We start from the raw sequence: 22301 nt of genomic DNA, 5'->3' as shown, positions 1-22301 counted from the left end.
AAAGGGAGGGAGAGCATTAGGACAAATATCTAATGCATGCAGGGCTTAAAACCTAGATGACGGGCACATGTATACCTATGTAACAAACCTGCACGTTCAGCACATGTATCCCAGACTTAAAGTAAAATAAAATTTAAAGACACCTGCATGCATATATTCATTGCAGCATTCTTCACAGCAGCAAAGACATGAAATCAACCTAAATGCCCATGAATGATAGACTGGATAAAGAAAATGTGGTACATATACACCATGGAAAACTATACAGTGGTAAAAAAGAACAAGATCATGTTCTTTGCAGGAACATGGATGGAGCTGGAGGCCATGATCCTTAGCAAACTAACACAGGAACAGACAACCAAATACCACATGTTCTTACTTATAAATGGGAACTAAATGATGAAAACACATGGACACATAGAAGGGAACAACACACACTGGGGCATACTGAAGTGTGGAGGGTGGGAGAAGAGAGAGGATCAGGAAAAATAACTATTGGGTACTAAGCTTTATACCCGGGTGATGAAATAATCTGTACAACAAACCCCCATGACACAAGTTTACCTATGTAACATACCTGCACATGTACCCCTAAACTTAAAACAAAAGTTAAAAACAAAAACTGAAGATAAATGTCTGCATAGATATCAGGTATTATAGTCATTTTGATGGCAGTGCAATTACATTTCATGAATAAAAGAATGCCTAAGAGGGTCAAATAACTTACTAAATAAGGCAAGTAAACTATGATTCATGTGAATATATAAATATTCATAAAAAATTGCTACATCTTGTGCAACCTCTGCCTGGAGATGAATTTTGTTGATTTGTACTTTTGATCTTTGAGTTAAAATTTCTGCTCATTCTGACTTCTAAAACCTGCTTGAAGATAACACATTCATATCCACAAACTCAGATCTTACATTTCTGTATAATTGTGCGTCATAGAACCAGATTAGAGTTCCAGTTACATCTGTCAATTCGATGACCATTAAGCCATCTTCTTTGCATTTTCAGATAAAGATGATTAACTTGAAAAGGGAATCCATTTTTAAAAGGCACATATTCTACCTTTTTGGTTTTAGAAAGAAATTCTAAACCAGTGATTTTTTTTCAGAATTATTTTTTTCAAAGGTATGAAACATTAAGACTACTTCATGCTTAACATTTGTTATTTTAATAAGAAGAGCTCTAATTAAATACAAAGACCACTCTCCTGCTTTAGGTTGGACCTTTGCATTCCTTTTACCTGGCAGTAGTGTGCATGCTTACTAGTAGTTAATTATCTGTGTTCATCTCTTTCACTACACTGTCCTCAGAGCCCAGACAAATGCCTAGCACACAGGAGGGCCACAAAACTAATCTGTGAGCTGTCTGATTAGTCAACCCCATTGGTTCTACCTTATCAGCCCCTCCCTGTCCCATGTCCCTGGCAGCATGCTAGTCAGTGTCTTATCAGCTCACATGGACATTGTCATACTCCCCTCCTCACAGACTGCTCGCCTCCAGTCTTTGCCTCATGCAAGCCATTCTGCACACTTCTTGTGAACCCACCTGCTAAAATCCCTTGTGCATTACCTTGCAATTCTCAAAACCCTTGACTGGATTCCTGTTGCTCACTGAAAGAAGTTAAGCATGGCAGTTAAAAGTGAGAATTCTGGAATCAGACTGCTGAAAGTCAAATGTTGGCTTCCACTTTAATAGTTGTGTGACACTGGGCAAGTGTTACACAAAAGTAGTATCACCAATGTTAGAATCGAGTCCAAATTCCTTAGTGTTAGCCAAGGCATTCTACCATCTGATCTTAGTGAGTGTGTTCAATTTTATCTTTTTGTCTTCTACCCCTTCCCCTACACTGTGAGCCATCTCCTGAGGCTGATAGGTCTATATCCAGCTTTCCTACTTCCAGACTTCTGGGGCCCACTAGAATGTCTTGCTACTGCTCTTTGCTTACATTGTTTATATCATTTTCATCCTTCAAGGAACACCTCAAGTCTCCCTGCTTCCACAAAGCCTTCCCTGATGGGATCAGACCCCACTGCTCTCACCTACAGCTCTTAGGAATCCCATCCCATATTTTCCAGTTAAGTAAGTACTTCCCAAGGCAACTCTTATTTTTTTCAACATACATTATTTTTAAACCTTAAACATACAGTTCAACTTAGTTCATAACACTCTATCATTGTTGGTTTATGGAAGAGTCTTTATTTTATTTTCTTGTATTATTTATTTTATTTAAAAATGTCTTCCTTTTATTTCCCGTTTCTCATCCTAGTATTCATCAGTATTATACTCTTTATTTCATCTTCCTTATTACTTTTTCCTCTCAACTTTATGTTTTTAAGACCTACCCATTTTGATAGCTGGATATATGACTCTAGTTTGTTCCTTGGAACAGCTGAACAGCATTTCATTCTTTTTGCTTGGACTGCATTTTATTTCTTCATTCTCTCATTGAAGGGCATGAAGCTTGTTTCAAGTTTTTGTTCATGTAAAATGCTGGGATGAAAATCTTTGCTTAGCTCTCAATTTGTGTGCCTGTTCATTCTTTTATTCAAAATATATTTATCTGGTGCCAGTCTGTGCTAAAGACAAGTAGCTACTGGGAGTACAGCATGATTGGGAATAGACAAAATCCCTTCCCTTATTTTAGTATGGAAAGAAAATAAATAGACAATAAACATACAATGCTAGGTTATAATAAGTGCAAGGAAGAAAATAAATCAAGATAAGAGGACAGAGAGCAATGGAGGATGCTGTTTCAAATACAGTGGTCAGGAAAAGTCTCTCTGAGAACGTGGTAACATTTGAACAGAGATGTGAATGAAGTTAGAGAGTGGGCCATGCTAATATCTGGAAAAGGAGCATTCCTGGCAGAGGGAACGGCAAGTGCAAGACGTGTTCCAGAACTAGCAGTGGGTGAGGCTAAAGCACAGTGAGTGAGGGGAGGCTGAAGGGGAGCACGGAAGAGATGAGACCACAGGAATAGGGTGGAGCCGAATCAGATAGCGTCCCCAGGCCATGTAAAGACTGATGCATCCATTCTGAGTGAAGTAGGAAGGATTTTGAGGAAAAGAATGACAAGACCTGACTTTTTGAAAAGATCCTTCTGGCAGCTGAGTGGAGAATAGATGACAGGAGAGTAAGGATGAGAGGGAGAATCTAGTTAGGAGACCACTGCAGTTGTCCTGAGCAGAGATGGTGGTGCTTGGACTGAGTGGTTGTGGTGGAGGTGGGAGAAGGGTAGGAATACTGCAGCATATTTTGAAAGTAGAGCCAATGAGATTTGTTAATGGATTGGGTATGGGGAACGGGAGGAAGAGAAGCATCAGGGGCAACCCCAATAGTTCTGACTTGAGCAGCTGGGAAGATAAAGTTGTACCATTTATTAAGAGGAAGACAACAGGTAGAACAGGTTTCAGGGAAAAACCAGTGGTTTGGTTTTAACATTTTAAGTTTGAAATGCTTATCAGACATCCAAGTGGAGCTGTCAAGAAGGTAGTTCTGGAATTTGGGATTAAGGTCTGTGCTGGAAATAAAACTAGAAAGTTGTCCTGGTATACATGATACTTAAAGCCAAGCTTATGCAGGGAGTGAGTGTAGATTGAGAAGAGAACAAGTAAGGGACTGAGCCCTGGAGCAAGGCAACACATGGAGTCCGGAAAGGGGATGAGGAGCCAGCAAAGGAAAGTGAGAAGTAGATGCCATGAGACAGAAGACTCAAGCAAGAGAGAAGCATCCCTGGGGCAGTGAAGAAAGGGCCTCAAGACAGAGGAAACTATCTATTATGTCCGGTGGTGTTGATGGGCTCAAAAAGGGGAAGACTGAGAATTATAGACAATTCTTTGAGGACATTTTACTGTAAAGGGAAGCATAAGTATGAAGCAAAACATAAAGGGGAATGTATAAAAGAGGGATGTTTTCTTTCCTTTTTTCTTCCCTTTTCCTCCTCTCCCTTCTCTGCTTTCCCTTCCTGCCCCTCTCCCTCTTTCTCCTCCTCCTGCTATGTGGGGACTGCTACAGCATACTGGTGTGAATGACCCAACAGGGTGGGAGAAATTGATGATCAGGAGACAGTGGTGATGGTCTAGGAACATGGTTCGTGAGGAGATGAGAGACATGGAAAGAGTTAGTGTCAGGAAGGGAGGAAGGCAGAGGATACAGGCACACTTACTGGTAGATTGGTAGATTTGGCAATGGGAACGTGGGGAAATATTTTTCTGTTTGCTTCCGTATTCTCAGTTCGATAAGAAGTGAGGTCATCAGCTGAATGTGAGGAAGAAAGAGAAGATATGAGAAGAAAACAGTTGAGAAGGACAGTGATGGACTTGAGAAATATGGTAAGATTACCTGAAGATCAGTTTGATTCATAGGCCAGGTAGGGTGGGAGTGTGGGAGTTTGTGTGGGGCCTACACATAGAAGAGGATTTGTGAGATCATAGGGTGTGCATCTAGGCAAATCCACTAAACATTGCTAATTGCTCTCCAGAATGGTCTCACTAGTGATGTATGGGGTTTCTCCCTCTCCAAATTCTCATAGGCACTTTAGGAAATCCAGGTTTTTTATTTTTTCTATACCTTTCAGGTAAATTTGTACTTCCCTATATATTTTTCATTTCTCTGATTTTTATTTATTTTTATTTTTATTTTTTATTTTGAGACAGAGTCTCGCTCTGTCGCTCAGGCTGGAGTGCAGTGGCGCGATCTCGGCTCACTGCAACCTCTGTCTCCCGGGTTCAAGCGATTCTCCTGCCTCAGCCTCACGAGTAGCTGGGACTACAGGCACGTGCCACCATGCCCGGCTAATTTTTTGTATTTTTAGTAGAGACGGGATTTCACCGTGTTAGCCAGGATGGTCTCAATCTCCTGACCTTGTGATCTGCTCGCCTCAGCCTCCCAAAGTGCTGGGATTACAGGCATGAGCCACTGCGCCCGGCCCATTTCTCCACTTATGAAAGTTGAACATCTCTTCCCACGCTTATCAGCCTTTCCACTTTCCCCTTCTGTGAAATGCTTATGCATAATCTGTCCTAATTTGTGTTACCTGGAAAGCAGGTCTCAGTCACAGACTTGGGTGCAGGTCATTTATTCAGAAGTACAAGCAAGGGAGTAAAGACAGCAAGACAAGGAAAGGAGAAAACCCACTAAAGGGTAAGTTATGGGCAGATAATTGCTGTGGGCAACCAGAGCTCAGTCCTGCTGAGGACCCTCTGAGGACCTGTGTTGAACACGCCTCAGAATTGTCCTACCAGGATATGGGGAAGCTAGGCTGTTTATATGCTACTCACTGGTCTTCTTTGGTTGACAGCTGCCCCTGGTGAGATTCAGCCACTAGCTTGTCCCATTTGCACTGCACCTAAACTAAGCAAGTTCCCACAGTACCTGAAAAAACCTTGAGGCTGAGAAAGAGAGAGGCTCCCACACAGGTGGGAAGCAGTGTGCATGCTGGGAACCTTCGATAGTAACTGCAGGGGAACACAGAGATGGGCCACGAATGTGGGCAGGGCATCAGCAGGGTCCCCTACAATATCCTCATCCTTTTCTTTTCTTATCCACTCGCAGGAGTTTTCTGTGTATTCTAGTTATTATTTTTTGTCAGTTATTACCACTTTGTCACCTCCAAATCTATCACACATCTGGTAACTTTGTGGTATCAGAAATCTTTAATTTTGGTGTCATTAACTCCATTGATTGTCTCCCTTGTGGTCTGTACTTTTTAGCACCTTACAAAATTCTTCTCCATTCCAGTGTCACAAAAAAAATTTCTCCATTTGCTGCTAACAGATGTATGGCTTTGCCTTTCATGTTTAGGCTTTTACTCTACCTAAAGTTTATTTTTGTATATAGAAAAAGGTGGGCATCTACTCCAAGTTTTTCCCACATGATGAACCAGTTTTCTAGGGATTATTGATGAATTCATCTTCCCTCTACCAGGCTATGATGCTACATACATATTCCAAGTTCCCATGGACATCTGGATCTGTTTCTAGATTCTACCCATTTGTCATTCATTCAGTTCTTCAACCTATTCCTTATATTGGCAATTGTAATTTTTATATCTAGTACCTTTGATTGGCTCTCCTTCAAACTACTTATTCTTGTTTCATATTTGCAATGTTTTATTTGGTATTAAGATTCCTGTTCATATCTGTCAATAGGTCTGCTTCTTCTGCTGTAGGCTGTTCTGTTTGTGGTTATTCTTTCACAGTAACTGTTTTTCTTAAATTGTCCCAAGAATTTTTTACAGTGGTCTCATTGTCAGTCCTTTGAGACCATCAACCACCTCTGCTCATGAGGCTAACTGGGGGAAGTAGCAAAAGCCCATGGCCAGGTGGGTGTGGGGAATGGATGAGATACCTTTCTACTGAAGCTTCATGAGACCACATTTTCCCCTTGGTGCTCCTCTAGATATTTCCCCCTCCCTCCATCCCAGGTGTCACTATCCTCCTGGGACAGCCACCCTGTTGACCAATAGTGGCAGTCCTCATCCCAGCCAGGCTTTCCCTTTTTCTATTGTCCCTTACTACCCCATGTCCTGCTCCCACCCCAGACATTTTACTTCCTAACAGGACATCCCAAGATCCTTTATTCATTACTCATGACATGACTTTCAAACTCCTGATCACTCACCAATGGGCACATTTTAATTTGTCATTGTCCTTCTGAAGATGTGGTGCCCAGATCCAAATACAATGCTCTGAGTGTTCATATGAAAACATTTTACCAGGTAAATATCAAGGTTGTAAATATTCTTTCTGTTTCCTTTGTTTCAGCCAGGAAGTTTTCAGTTAAATATTTTAATTGTTAAGTCAATTATAAGGAAATCATAAGATGTGAGAAAATTATCTTAGCAAGGGAGAATGAGATTGTTAGACTCACACAATGGATTATAGTGAGGAAAGAGTTGACAGAGATGGATGATTAAAAGAACAATATTAAGCAGTCTTCTTAGGTATGCGAATCATCCTTAGCTACACCTGGGACAAAGAAATTACAAGAAGACTAAGGAGACTAAGGAGAAGACACAGTGAAATGTAAATAAAAGAACAAAGGATATGTGTATATGAATGGAGAAAAGGAAAATTCTAGAGTCTGAGAAAGTCAAGAAAGAATTAAATACAGAAATGTGAAGCCCCAGAAAAAAAAACAGAAACATTCATGAAGTTTCCCCATTCATTTCTGAGTGCAGTTTTTAAAATGGAAAAAGAATCGTTTTCTTTTTAAGTGAATGAAATTCATAATATAAATTGTTCATATATTGCTGCCTAAACTTTGCTCTCTAAAAATTGCTTCTAAAAACTATGAAATAGGGACATTTACATGTAAAACTATTTAAATAAATGTCTACAACTAAATCAGAGAGTGTGTTTTTGGAAGATACAACCAACTGGTTTTGAAATTTAAGAATATTTTTATTCTCAAGTATAGAATGAAAGATTTTTATTAAGAAATGAAAAGAATTTTCCAGCTAGTCAATTCACACTTATCCCTCTGCTGGATTCAAGTTGCAAAGATATGGGGGCTTATATGTTTGTGGAATAAAGGAAGGAAGGAAAGAATGAAAAAATAGGATGAAACAAGGAAGATGGAGAGGAGAGCAGAAGTCAAGACTGCTGATAGCATTGTCAGAATTTAGGCCATCGGGGCCTTGTGAATTTCTTCAGTGGTGTCCCTGTTGAATCGTGGTGGTAAGGACAACTTACAACTAAGCACTTGCAGGCTCTTGCTTTATTTCTATCCTTTTATTCCTTTATTTTCTGGAGCCAAAAAGAATCGGAGTAATGTTTGCAACTATGTCAAATTGATGATGATGATAGTGACAACATTGGATATCACCCCTTTCCCTGCTCTTCTTTTTATCAGAAGTCCCTGAAAAAGTTCTCTGATGTGTTCACCTCTTCTTGGTTCACTCCTATACCTACTCCACTTCCTCTTCTTTCCTTTTCCCTTGAAGCCACGCCAACCAGGCACTTACCCTGGCCACATCACTACAACAGGGTACCCAGAGATCTCCACTTTGCTAAACCCAACCAGTGACTAGATCTCAACCACAGATCTTTGCTCTGTAAGCAGCATGTGATACAGCTCATCATCCTCTTTTAGAAAAACTTTAGAAATTCTTCTGGCTTCCAGAATTCCACACTTGCTGAGTGTCCACTTCTTACTTCCCTGGCTATTCCTCTCAGGGCTACTTTTCTGGTTCCTCCTCATCTTCCTGACCTCCAAGTGTGCCCCAGGCCTCGGTTCTTAGCCTTCTTTTCGTATCAATATTCACTCCCATTTATAGGCCAGCTTCCTAATTTTCATCTGACTGTAAATCTTCAATGGGTGTTAAAGATGAAAAACACCCATTTTGCATGCTATATTAGATGAATAATTTCTGCCCAGCAAGATATTCATGTCCTAGTCCCCAGAGCCTATAAGTATGTTACTTTACACAAAAGGGACTTTGGAGATGTGATTAAGTTAAGGATCTTGAGAGGGGTTGATTATCTTGGATCATCTGGGTAGGCACAATGTAATCACAGGGCCCCTGTAAGAGGGAAGCAGGAGGGCCAGAGTCAGCAAAGAAGTTATGAAGAGAGAGGCAGAGATCATGGAGAGACTTGACGATGCCTTAGTGCTGGCTTTGAAGATGGAGGAAGGGACCACAAGCTAAGGATATGAATGGCTTCTAGAAGTTACAAAAAACAAGGAAATAGATTCTCTCCTAGAGCCTCCAGAAGAAAAGCAGCTCTGCTGACACCTTGATTTGAGCCCTGGATGACCCATTTCAGATTTTTGACCTCCAGAATTGTACATAATAAATTCGTGTTGTCTTAAGCCACTTTGTATAATATGGTACAGCACCAACAGGAAAAACTTACATACATATAATAATTTGGTACACAACCAACAGGAAAAACTTATGCACATACTAAAGTGTTTTGAAGCAAAGTACACTGATTTCTGCAAATTTCTTTGATATGCATCAAAAACGTAAGTTTACTAGACAGAGGCATAGATAGATGGTTAGAAGCATGATAAAGCAACACAGCAAAATGTTCATGGTAGAATCTACATGGTGGGTATATGGACACTAATTTAAAATTCTTTCAACTTTTCTGTATGTTTGAAATTTAAAAAAGTAAAATGTTAGGAAAATGGTTAGATAAATTATGAATTTTTCCAAAATTTCAGTTATTTGGCTTCCAAAAAAAAAAAAACATGTATTTTTCTCAGAAAAGGCCTTGAATTTCTCTGGATATTTTATACTTCTAACTATCTACATTGTCTGGTCCCCCTGGTGACTAAATGCATATATTTTAGGAAGGGCTAAAACACAGCGAAGGTAATTAATCAGACCCCATGGAGACTGAAGGCTTAACCTTGACATCAGTAGTGACAAGCATAGTCAACTGAGCTATATAGCCTAAGTAAAAAGTAATAACCCATTGGAATGCTAATATATAGATTTGCAAATGAATTAGCTCTATAACTTATCAAATCTGAACTACATGAGGTACCCTGAAAATTGATAACTGTTCCATACTTTAATGGAAAAACACCAAGAAAAAAAAAACTTTGATGTAACTTTCATTCTTTCAAGAAGAATATGTATCACTAACACCTTTATGAGAAAATTCTTATTTCCCTAGGGAACACTATTGGGCAGTTAAGAAAACAGGCAGTTTCTGAGGGCCTTTTTGTTTATTAGGGAGTAAGATTAAAAGAAAATCTCTGGCTGTGATTTCTTGGGTGAAAGGATGTAGGGAGAACTGGTTTCTTTGGAATTTTTTCTGATACAGGCTCAGGGGAATGGGTATGATTTTAATACATGAGCTGCTGTTTTCCATACTAAGTAATGCTTTTTCTTACTCAACATCTCTCTTCATCATCACTGCACAGTGAGGCTGGGCTCAGGCTTGCGGGTTTCTGCCTCAGTAGGCACACTGCAGATAATTTAGAGTCAGATTCTGGGCTTTTGAGTTTCTAAGCAGGCCTTTGAAATTCATGAGAGAAAAACAAGGGTTTTAATTTACAAAAGCTGTGCTTTCTGGGAGAGAAAACCATTTTGAGTTACAAAATTTTGGTTGGAGAATCAAAAACAAAGCTCTGAAGAAATCAGAGCATACAGTATAAGCCATCACCACTGGCTCTCCACCTGGCTGTATGATAGAACCACCTGGGGACGTTTTCTAAAAACGTCATTGCCTGGACTGGGTCTAGACCAGTTGAATGGAAATCTCTTGCTGTGGGGGCTCAGTACTGGTATTTTTAAAGTCTCCCCCCTAATACCCACACACTAGGTGATTCTCATGGGCACTCAGTTGAGAACACTGCCCAACTCAACAGAATAGAAACTCAATAGATGACCATGCAGACTTCCCTGCTCTTTAAAACTAGGTCAGAGGTACTTGGATTATCAGGCTAGAGTCAGATTAGAGCTCCAGGCTTATATGTTGCTGTGGGCCTCTGGGAAAGGGTCCTGCTCCTTGGAGGGTGATGGAATCTTAGATAGAGTTGGTGGGGGTACCTAAAAGTGAGAAAAGTGCCTTGTTACTGAACCAAACCTGGGTCCATTGGCCCAGCACAGTAAAGACAAATATCTGTACCAAAGTTTGCAGCAAGAAAAAGGAGGGCATTTATTTGCAGGGTGCCAAGCAAGGAAAATCAGACAGCTATTGTGTGAGATCCTACTTCCCCAGTGGCTTATAAGCAAGGGTTTTTAAAGGCAGGGGAACATTTTTGGAAACAGAAGTTACAGGTATGAAAAAAAATAGAACCTTGGGACCCCGAACTCACTATACCAAAGGGCAAGTTAAGCTTAGAAGCTGAGTCACAAATACTGTCTTCCTTTGGCTCCCAGATAGCTGTAATTTCACAACCCCATGCCATAGCCTCATTTCCTCTACTCCCTCTTTCCACATTTGCTTCATCTTATGTAAAATGTAGACTCACTGAGTGTGAGAGAATGCATCGTTGACTTTTTCCTCTATTCCCTCTTTTCACATGTAAAATGTAGATTTACTGAGGCTAATAAGAGCCTCACAAGAATGTGACCACCTGCCTCACTGCCTGCCTCCTTTTCTTCCCCCTGCTGCTTGCAGTTCCCCTTTTGTGAACTGAAGTTCACAAAACCCCCTTTGGAAAAAACATAAATCACAGGAGCATCTGTAATTTATGCTTTTTCCCAGGCGCATCCTCAGCTTTGGCCAAATAAACCTCTAATGGATGGAGACTTGCTTCAGTCACTTTTTGGTTTACATTTTGGTAACCACAAAGGGGCTTTCTGAGTGGAGTTGGCTCTTGGCCTGTAGCAACTCTCCTACTGGGGCCCTAGTACCAGCTGGAGCTCTTTATTGCTCTGACCTATTGGATGATTTGCTGAAGTCTGAGAGTTTCTCCCTCCAGAGATCCCTAATCACTCAAAAATTTCCAGTTGAGATCTGAAGTTTATTCCACTGCAGAACTCCTTTTCTGAGAGTTCTTACGTCTAACAAGGAAGAAGACTTTCCTGCTTCCGTGATGGCAGAGAGCAGTTTTCAGCTTGTGCCCCATCTCCAGGTAAGGAGCTGGTTTGGGGTGTCATTTGGGGATTTAGTAGCTGAAAGTCAAGGCTTACCGTCAGTTGGCTATAATTTCTCCTCATGCTCAGAAATCTCAATTTTATGCAAATTGTTTGATTGCTTTTTTGTATTTTTTGTCTGTTTGTTTCTGTCCATCTTCCGTTAGATTTAACGAACTTCTGGCCCCGTCTAAAGCTGACTAAAATCCCTGCAGCTGTAGAAAGTCAAATTCCACCTCTAGAAACCCCAGCCACTTAAGAAAAATCAAAATTTGACTATCTGAAATGTTTCATATAAGACGACTGCCTTTCCAGGCTCTCTCTCTCATTGTGCTATTAATTTAAAGATTTTAGAGATCTCCTATTCTAAACTATTAATGAAAAGATCAGATATTTTAAAGGAAGCCTAATAGTTTCATGGCTAGCCTTAAAAATTATCTTGACTAAATTAAGAGCAAAATCTGACCGAAAATAGTTCTGGTGGTTAAAATTTCCACCACAGCTTGGGTTTGCTTCCTGATTAGGGAACAACAATGGCCATTCTACCTGGTGGCCTAATAGTTAAAACCCTCCACAGCATGGGTTTGATTCCTGGTCAGGGAACCAGCCTGTCTTGGTTTAATATTTATGTGGCTTTGGGGGTACCAATGTACTATTGATCTTTTCCCCTTCTGTGGACAGCTTTTGATTTCCTGTCTTCTGTCTGTGATGGGGGACCCAAGGCTCTTGGGTCTTCATGTATGGACAGTAAGCTGAAAAGCTAAGACCCTAGAAAATATGGCCTGAAAGAAATGTGGGTTAGACCCTGTTTATGGCTAGTGAAAGTTTCCTTTCTCTTAGTTATTTTTGGGGTGATTCTGGATCTTGTAAAAACTACTTGTCACCTCTTTGGAGATACCTCGTGCGTGCATTTGTGGTTATAACTTCGGTTAAGGTAACTGAGAGGATATCTTTGGTAAGGATGTTCAAAAGCCAAAAATATCAGCTATTTGTCCCGGCTAAAATCTGGTAATAAGAGATTTGAAGGGATTATTTTAAAAATCTGAGTGGAATTGGCTTACTCCAAAACTCCAAATCTACGAGTAGAAGTCAGCTTAATTAAAAGTTGATATCTAAGGTAGATTATATATATATATGGCCATTACTCTTTTTCTCTTTTTGGATTCTATTTTTAGGAATTTTTTAGTTGACTGAAACATTAAAATAACATTACATGCTTGGTACTTCTGCTCACTTCCTTTCTTAAAAATTGTTCTATTTATTTTTACTCCACCCTGTTCCTCCTTCCTCTTTGCCATCTTCAGTCTCTTTTGGATTGTGTTACCTAAACTGTTTGGCTTTTGGGGGTACCAGAAATTGTTTTGTATTGTGAAAAAAAGACTTGACCATGGAGTATATATTAAATAGGGAATGAGTTGATCACAGAGTGGGCTGATTGGCTTGGGTTGTTCACTGGCCTCTGGGGAATGTCCTTATAGAGAGGAACACTGTGGAAGTGTAACCGTCCAATGAGTTCACCTTGCCCACTGCCTAGACAAAGCCAATTTATGAAGACAGGGGAATCGTAATGGAGAAAGAGTAATTCACACACAGCTGGCTATGTGGGAGACTGGAGTTTTATTATTACATTTGGGGATCCGAATTTTTAAAGATAATTTGGCGGGCAGGGGCTTCGGAAGTGGGGGCTGGTGATTGGTCAGGTTGGAGATTGAATCATAGGGGGTCGAAGCGAGTTTTTCTTGCTGTCTTCTGTTCCTGGGTGGGATGGCAGAACTGGTTGAGCCAGATTACAGGTCTGAGTGGTGTCAGCTGATCCATGGAGTGCAGAGTCTGTAAAATATCTCAAGCACTCACCTTAGGTTTTACAATAGTGATGTTATCCCCAGAAGCAATTTGGGGAGGTTCAGATTCTTGGAACCAGAGGCTGCATGACCTCCAAACTGTACTTTCTAATCTTGTAGGTAATTTGTTAGTCCTGCCTAGGCAGACTGGTTCCCAGGCAAGAAGGGGGTCTTTTCTGGAAAGGACTATTATCAATTTTGTTTCAGAATCAAACCATGAACTGAGTTCCTTCCCAAAGTTAGTTCGGCCTATGCCCAGGAACGAACAAGAACAGCTTAAAGGTTAGAAGCAAGATGGAGTCGGTTAGGTCTGATTTCTTTCACTGTCATAATTTCCTCAGTTATAATTTTGCAAAGGCAGTTTCAATTTTCCAATTTATATATATTTTGATCAGGTTTACATTAATTACAATGTTAACTCTTAGCAACTCTTATTTTTAGTGAAAAACCTAAGAGGTGCCATTTTTAATTATGTATCAGATGCAGAGCTCAGGACAAAAAACAGAGCTGCAGATAAGGCATGGCCCTTCGCAGCTGAACCAGGAGGCATAGCTGAGCCAGGGAGAGCACCACCTGTCTTTAGGCCTTACTGTAACCGTTTTTTTTAGAGCCTGGATTTTTTATAAAAGTATATAAGGAAAGTAAGATGAGCTTTGATAAAAAAAAAAAATTATAAGAAGGCATAGAAATGTGATTTTTGTTAAAGGGAAAGTAATTTTACCTGGTTTAGAGGATTTTTATTATTTTTAATTAAAGAAGTAAAAACAGTGTCAAGTAAAGCTATATGAATATAGAAAGGTGAAAAAGAATGTAAATTTTTGTCCTAAGGTACAATGACAGGACAAAACTGAAGGTTTAAGCAAGTTATAGAAAGTTTATGAAATTGATCTTGTGAAAGGAATTCTGTGTGTGCTTAAATTGGCTAAAATGTAAAAGGGATTATTTAGTTTTCCTATAAGTTAAGCATTAATATCAAAAGCACACCGATGTGAGAGTCTGGGCCCCTGTGTCAGACTAACAGGGTTTTATTTGTTTGTTTCTTTTTTGTAGGGTCAATCCACTCTATAACAAAAGATTGAAAAAGTTTTTTAAAGGCTTATGGAAATCTTACCTTGTGGTCTAACTGATTGAGATTGGACGGTTTTGTTTATTTATAAGGTTTTATGAAAAATTAGCTTTAAGTCATTGTTCTCCTAAGGCAGGAAATGGCTGTGATTCCTGATCTGAAGAGTTTTATCTTGGGTAGTACTGGTTTCCAGTGATCGACGGTTTAGGTACACAGGATTTGGAAAAGGAGTAAAATGGATTATGTTGGCCTCCACCAACTAGAGCAGGACAGGCTGAAAGAATTGTTGACAAAAGGAAAAATAAGAAGGGAAGACAGAGTATTTGGTTTGATGGAAGGTCTATGACAGTGAGGATCACACTTGGAAACCAGAGTGCCATCTTGTGAAACATGAGGAATGCAGACACCACGTCAAAAAGCAGAAGGAGAGCACACTGACCAGAACAAATAGCACTCTCCAAACAATGCTAGGAAATAAATCTCCAGATCCACCAACAGAAGCTTTGATAAGACCTCTCCTAAGTCACTAGAGATTGGCAAACACTAAGAGTCTAAAAACAGCCAGTTGTTTGCTGCTACCCAGAAGTTCAGGAAAAACACAGCTCCATCTCTCTCTAGCTGGAAGAATATTGACCTAGCAAAGTCAAGTGTCAAGATATTTGTGTTTATGAGCCCCATTAAGAGCAGGACCACAGAGAATGGCTTTCAGAACAAGAGCCCCCAGAAACTGGACCCTGTTGAGCAGGGTCAGGAGATTATGGTGGTGACTGAATAGCCAGTTGGAGCTATAGAATAGCGGCTGGAGAATAGTAAGTTGGAGCTTTATTGGACCCCTGTGCATAGAGCAGGTCAGGATGGGAAACAGGCCCTGAATACACCCACTAGTGCCTTGGGTGTCTGGCCCCATGACTACAGCCATGACCAGGGCCCTAGTTGTTAATGGGAAAGGTACGAGGCAGAGGTTGCAGTGAGCCGAGATGGTGCCACAGTATTCCAGCCTGGGCAACAGAGTGAGACTCTGTCTCAAAAAAAAAAAAAAAAAAAAAAAAAGAAATCCAAAGTGCTTTGAGCACAGCCGCTGCTGAAAACAGCAAGCTTATGCTGCTCAGCGCCATTGGCAGTGCCTTCTGTTGTGCACTTGACTTTATTTATTTTATATAGCATTCAACAAATGACAGCAAAAGAGAAAGCACTAGAACAGCAGAAGCTACCGGAAACTTTGTGAATACTTTCATACAGTTTCAGAAATCTATTATTGTAGTAGTCAATGGCCCAGCCATTAGGCTAAGCGCATCTATATTGCCTCTTTGCAATGTGGTCTGTACTAATGAAAAGGCTTGGTTTCCACCACTCTCTACTATCTTTGGACAGAATCCAGATGGCTGTTCTACCATTGTTTCCTAAAGTAATGGAAGGGGCATTTGCAAATGAGATATTGCTCAGTGGGCAGAAGATGACCACATAGGAAGCCTGTGGTAAAGGTCTGGTAGCCCAGGTATTTTGGCCCGGGACCTTCACCCAGGAGGTTATGATTTGAATTACGGAGTTTGCCTCATGTAATCCAGTTGTGCTTGAGGAATCCGAAGCCCTTGTGTGCCGCAACATGAAGATGGAGTTGGAGCAAGCCAATGAGAGGGAGTGCAAAGTGCTGAAGAAAATCTAGGGCTTGGCCAAACTGATGGACTCCATGTTAAAGTGCTTGCAGAGGAAAATTGATGAGTTGTGACCGTTAAGCTGCCAGCTGATGTCACTGGGATGGGCTGAGCAGAAGAACATCATTGGTTTCCCTAATCCATTCTTGCAGCCTGAAATAAGCTCACGCATAGTTCATGCTTGGAAGCAGGACTGGAAATACCCAAGTTATTTATTATCAAGAAGTTTTTAAGTACTGTAGCTTTAAAATAAGTAACTACAAAGCTGCTTTGTCCACACAAGTGTAAAAGTATAATGGTGAGCACTAGACTGCTCTTGGAAGCTCTAATTTTCGTTTTCTTTGGCTAGTACAATATAAAAAAATGGAATTCTATTTTATTAGTTTTGAATTGCAGAAAAGTCTAGAGTAATGTTTGATAATGTTTTTCTCATCTTTTTCTTCTAGAATACAGAATCTAAAGGGGTATCAGCCAGCCTCCCTAACACAGAGATACAGAATGTCTGAGGTATTGCCTTTGTCTCCAAGAAGGTACAAATACTTCAGAGATGGGAAATTCTAAATCAAAAGTGAGACTTATCTTGTAAGATAAATCTTTCTGATTAAAAATCCACTGGCGAGCACACCCCTAAACCAAACATATGCTTAGGATTCATGCTGAGATACCAATTGGTTTCCTCTTCTTTTTTAAATATGTCCAGCTTTTTCCCAGTTAGCATGAAGAAACCACTGTCTCTCTAAAAGAAAGCTTGTTTTGTAATATTAGTGAATCACTAAATAGCTTAATCTTGAATATCTAAGTTATGTTAGTCTTACCAAGCTTTAAATAGTTTTTCTGACCCTTAAAAAATAAAATAAAATAAAAAATAACTCCAAAGTGCTTTTTATTACTGGGTCAGAAATATTACCTTATATGCAGTTTTCATTTTCTATTTGCAGATATGACTAATGTATTACATCAAAATAAAGTATTTTTATGTTTATAAAATGCAATTTTGAGGTTCACTTAGAATATATTTTATTTAATAAGTTAAAGTTCTTTTAACATAGTATTAGTTGCAGAAACTCCTTTCAAAACAAAAAAAGAACTACCTTATTTTCAACTTTTAATGTTCTTGGCCTCTGCTTTTATGTCTATACAATATACTAATACAATATGGCGTCCAAGAGTGCCCTGTGTGGGTAGACAAGTGAATTCCTTCCAGGAGTGAGTACTCATTCCAGACTACAGATGCTTACTGTATTAGTCTGTTCTCACGCTGCTAATAAAGACATAACTGAGACTGGGTAATTTATAAAGGAAAGAAGTTTAATGAACTCACAGTTCCACATGGCTGTGGAGGCCTCACAATCATGGCAGATGGCAAAGGAGAAGCAAAGCCATGTCCTACATGGCAGCAGGCAAGAGTGCTTGTGCAGAGGAACTCCTATTTATAAAACCATCAGATCTCATAGGACTTATTCACTACCACAAGAACAGTATGGGGAGAACTGTCCCCAAGATTCAGTTATCTCCACCCGGCCCCACCCTTGACACATAGGGATTATGACAATTCAAGGTGAGATTTGGGTGGGTATATAGCCAAACCATATCACTTATTATTAGTTAGGCTTCTGAGTTTGCAATCATATTGAATGTATGAAGAGTGAAAAAAAATCAAAACCTTATTTCTGTACAATGTTGAAGTTTATACTCAGAACTGACCACCACCCCAGCCATGCAAAGTGCTGTACAGTGTGTAAATCTACCTTTACCTTGGATTGATGGGTACAGTAGTTTTGCATCTGTGGGGCCTACCTTTTCATTCAGTAGTTTGAACTATAATATAAACTGCATAATCTGTAAAGTTTTTATAGAATAAGTATTCAGCTGTGAAAACTGGTTAAATCAAACTAACATTTCTTACACACAAACACACATACATACATACATACAATTAGCTTTTAATAATACACTAAATACAAAGGTAAATTTGGTTTTCTCTTTTGAACAAGATTTTCATGTAACATTAAGAGAGAATAAAATATTTTTGTTTACCTTGTAATCCAAAATTAAAATTCTAAGCCCTCAGCTGACTAAATGGACCCCTCTCTTGGCCAAGGTGGTCCCAAAGAAACCTGAAAAACTAGTTCAGGTGTGATGGGAAGGGAAAGCTGGACAGGCCTCGTTATACCCTCCTCTCTTTGGAATTTAGGCACAACCAACCAATGTTAACATTAAAATAGAGATCACAAGACTGACCAAACAGACTCTTTGGATACCAAATTCCAACCTGACTCTGGTATGGCATCACATGACAGACAGTAAGCCCTGAAGGAAATCAAAGTGTTTTACCCCAAAATGTATTTTTTTACATATTTTGAAATGACTCTGCAAAGCTGTCTCTGTGAGAGAAATTTGCAATCTGTAAAGAATCTCCTTCCCTTGCTAGGTCTTCTTCTGGAGAGTCTGACACCTTGTAAGGCCCAGTAGGGGAAATTTACCATCTATTCTCTCTGAAACCTCCTATCTGGAAGCTTCAGCTACATGACAAGAACCCTGGCTTCCACAGCACCCCTTATCTCAACTCAAGCGTTTCTTTATGCTAACTTCAAACTCTTCAGGCAAAGCTTAAGTCTTTCAATCAATTGCCAATCAGAAAACCTTTGGATCCACCTTTGACCTGGAAGTGCCTACTTCAAGATGTCCTACCTTTCTGGGCCAAACCAATGTAAACCTTCCATGTATTGATTTATGCTTTTGCCTGTAATTTCTGCCTCCCTAAAATGTATCTTATATAAAATATAGATTTACTGGGAATGAGACAATGCATTATTGACTTTTCCACTACTCCCTATTTTCATATGTAAAACGTAGATTTAGTAAGGCTACTTAGAGCCTCACAAGAATGTAATGATCTGCCTCACTGCCTCCCTCCCTCCTATTTGCTCTTTCCCCTTTAAATACTGAAGTTCACGACACCCTTGGCAAAAGCATAGATCACAAATTCTCCTATGATTTGTGGTTTTCCCAGGCATGTCCTCCACTTTGGCTAAATAAACCTCTAATCAATTGAGACACCTACCTCAGTCACCTTTTGGTTTACACAGGCAAAACTGTAAATCAATACATGGAGGTTACATTGGTTTGGCCGCAAAAGGCAGGATATCTTGATGCAGGGGGTTTACAGGTCATAGGTAGATTCAGAGATTCTTTGATTTGCAATTGGTTAAGGAAGCAAGGCTTTGTCTAAAAACTTAGGGTTAACAAAAAAAAATGTTAAGGTGTGGCCTGTGGATGTGAATTTCTCTAGGCCCCTCAGGAGGAAATTTAGAACAAAGAATGGTGGACAGAGTTCAGTCTTCAGCTCCCCCTTATCTGTGGTCTACATGGCAGCAGTTGGCATTTCCCATCTGATAGGAGTCTGAAAAACAACGCAGTGATATATGTGAAGATGTCATCTTTAGTTTCTACAGGGAAACAAACATCTTGTGGCTTTAATTTTCTTGGGTGGCTATTGTTTTAAACTATCGTTACCTTCTTGCTTATCAGGTTGCTTATTTACATCTCAAGGTTAACTAGGTTCCTGGAATGTCTCTTGAAGGAACTCAAGATTTTCCTTTATTTCCATGCTTGGCTTCCTTATTATGGGCCCCTGTTCTGTCTCAGCCTTGTTCCCAATCAATGTTCTAGAAGATGGCAGACCTCACAGAGAGTTCTTGGGGGCAAGATGGTATGGCAGCTCTAGAGTAAAAATGATAGCATTCCAGGACAAGGAGGGCACAGCAAATAAGTCTGAAATGGACATCTGAGACCACAGACAGCTCCATAGTTGTCAGTGTGGAGTACCAAGGACCAGAGCCCACCACCACTTCCACCTCCATGGCATGCTTTATCCAGCACATAGACACCCCTCTCCCCAGCTCTTCCCAGGGCAAAGGAGAAATAAATAGGTGAAATCTGAATTGATTGAGTTTAAGTGTGATTTAACTATAAAAATGCTAAACTGACTTTGTTAACCAAGAGTTGACTAGAATACATCTTGTAACAACTGGGATAAAAGGAGGTTGAAATAGAGATTAAGTGATTTTTTTCCATCACCAACAGAACCCTAACTTTACTCAGAATGTCAATGTGTATAGCTAAAAACAACATTGCTAAGTATCCTTTGCAGAAGGTGTGGTCAACAGGGAAATTAGAGGTTGTGGGGTGGAGCTTGTTGAAAAGCTGTCTTTAAAATGAAATGTCTTGGCCAGGCACGGTGACTCACACCTGTAATCCCAGCACTTTGGGAGGTCAAGGCAGGCGGATAACCTGAGGTCAGGAGTTCGAGACCAGCCTGGCCAAAATGGTGAAACCCTGTCTCTACTAAAAATACAAAACTTAGCCAGGCATGCTGGCACATGCCTGTAGTCCCAGCTACTCAGGAGGCTGAGGCAGGAGAATCGCTTGAACCTGGGAGACAGAGGTTGCAGTGAGCAGAGATCGCATCACTGCACTCCAGACTGGGAGACAGAGCAAGACTCCATCTCAAAAATAAATAAATAAATAAATAAATAAATAAATAAATAAATAAATGGAGTGCCTTGGCTGGCAATTGCTCCTCATCCCTTTTCTTTCCTTCTTCCTCCTCTGGACAGAATGGCTGGAGCAGTAGCTACCACTTTGTGACCAAGAAGGAAAGGCTGAGAGAATCACAGAGACCTTAACTCTGGTGTCATTGAACTACCTGCTTTCAGACTCCTCACTATGTGAGAAAAATGACTCCCCAATTTGCCTGAGCCTCTGTTTCTTAGGTTTCTAAATAGACAGCCAAATGTAATTCTGAATCAATACAAAGAAAAATGTTAAAACCTCTCAGAGGTATTCATTGTTGATGAGTTGTTATATATTCTTCCAGACTTTTAACACTTTACATTTATGTGCAATATTATAAAAAGTAAGATTTTTTTAGTATCATAAAAATAAAGATTCCTGAAATCTTTAAGAATAAGAGCTAATGTCTTCAAAAATAAGGTTCTACACTGTAGAATTTGGTGTGAATGTGAAAGTCAAGCTTTATTTAAATGACAAATGTCTTGAAAATCCACATGAAGCTAAGTGTCTTTTGTGGATCACACATTATTGGATGTCTGTAGAACTTTTTAAAGGGTCTGTAGGAGGGGGAAAATAATTTTCTCTTCTGCCCTTCATGAGTTCTTAGCTGGAACTCCATTTAACAAAAGACAGATTAACAAGAGAAAAGCAAACAAAAGTTTAATAATATGTACCTCTTGTATACAAAGGAGAAAACAAGATCAATGAGTACATCTCTAGAGTAGATCTCAAAAGGGTAGTCTTAGAATTCAGGCTTAAATCCCATTATTCTCTGAAACAAAGAAAGAAGGGTGTGGGGAGAGTTTCCATTAAGATGTAATAACCATGAAAAACACTAAAACAGGTCAGATTTGTTATGCAGATTTAATGGACGCCTTCTCCATTGATTATAGAGTCTCTAGTAGTTTAGTTATCCTTCTCATCCCTGGTGCAGACAGGGAGACACCCTTACAAATGGATATAGATGCAAATTTCTCCTACAAAAGGGTAACTTTTCAGAACTCCTTTGTCTGCAGTTTCTCAAAATAACCAACTCAAAATAATCCTTATGCAAAAGAGGGATATTTGGGGTGGCAGATTCTGGTCTTCTACAGTTATATTTTGGGGATGGTGTGTCCTGGTCTGATCAGGTCAACTCCAAATGACGCTATTGAGTCATCTTAGATTTTAGCAATAATAAAATTTTCAAAGACAGACATGAAACTTTCTGATCTATATTCTGAGAGCAGAAGTGGTAAATTTGGAAAACAGGTGCAACTAGTTATTTGTAATTTCAGGAGTCTGAAAGGAAAAGCCAGATATCACACTAAAAATGCTAATTTGAGAAATGTGCTTGTTAGCTGCAGTGGCTGTGAGAATGTGCCTCTGTAATCTCCAACTGCAGTGAGCAAAACTGACCGACAGCCCCAGGTGCTGCACTTAGATGTCCACTGCTGCATTTGCACAAAGCCGCACTTCCCATGGGTTGCTCAGCCATGGATTGAGCAAAGGCAGAGATACTTGTGCAGGCCTCAAGATGCAGGACTTCTCTGATGGGTGACTTTGGCACAAGGACACTCTGACAGCCTTACCACATTTTCACAAGGATGATACTGCAACCTCAGATGCTTCTGCCCAAC

General features: G+C 39.9%; 1 pseudogene; it reads left to right on the top strand.

Annotated features, from left to right (window-relative positions):
* The first annotated feature begins 13115 nt into the window (after positions 1-13115).
* LOC100613496 (chromodomain Y-like protein) lies at positions 13116-16181 on the top strand (annotated as a pseudogene).
* The last annotated feature ends 6120 nt before the right edge of the window (positions 16182-22301 follow it).

The sequence above is a fragment of the Pan troglodytes genome, chromosome 2 (genome assembly GCF_028858775.2).
Source record: "Pan troglodytes isolate AG18354 chromosome 2, NHGRI_mPanTro3-v2.0_pri, whole genome shotgun sequence".
NCBI classification, from domain to species: Eukaryota; Metazoa; Chordata; class Mammalia; order Primates; family Hominidae; genus Pan; species Pan troglodytes.
Note: the sequence above shows the minus strand (reverse complement) of the source record. Positions and strands in the feature narration are given on the sequence as shown.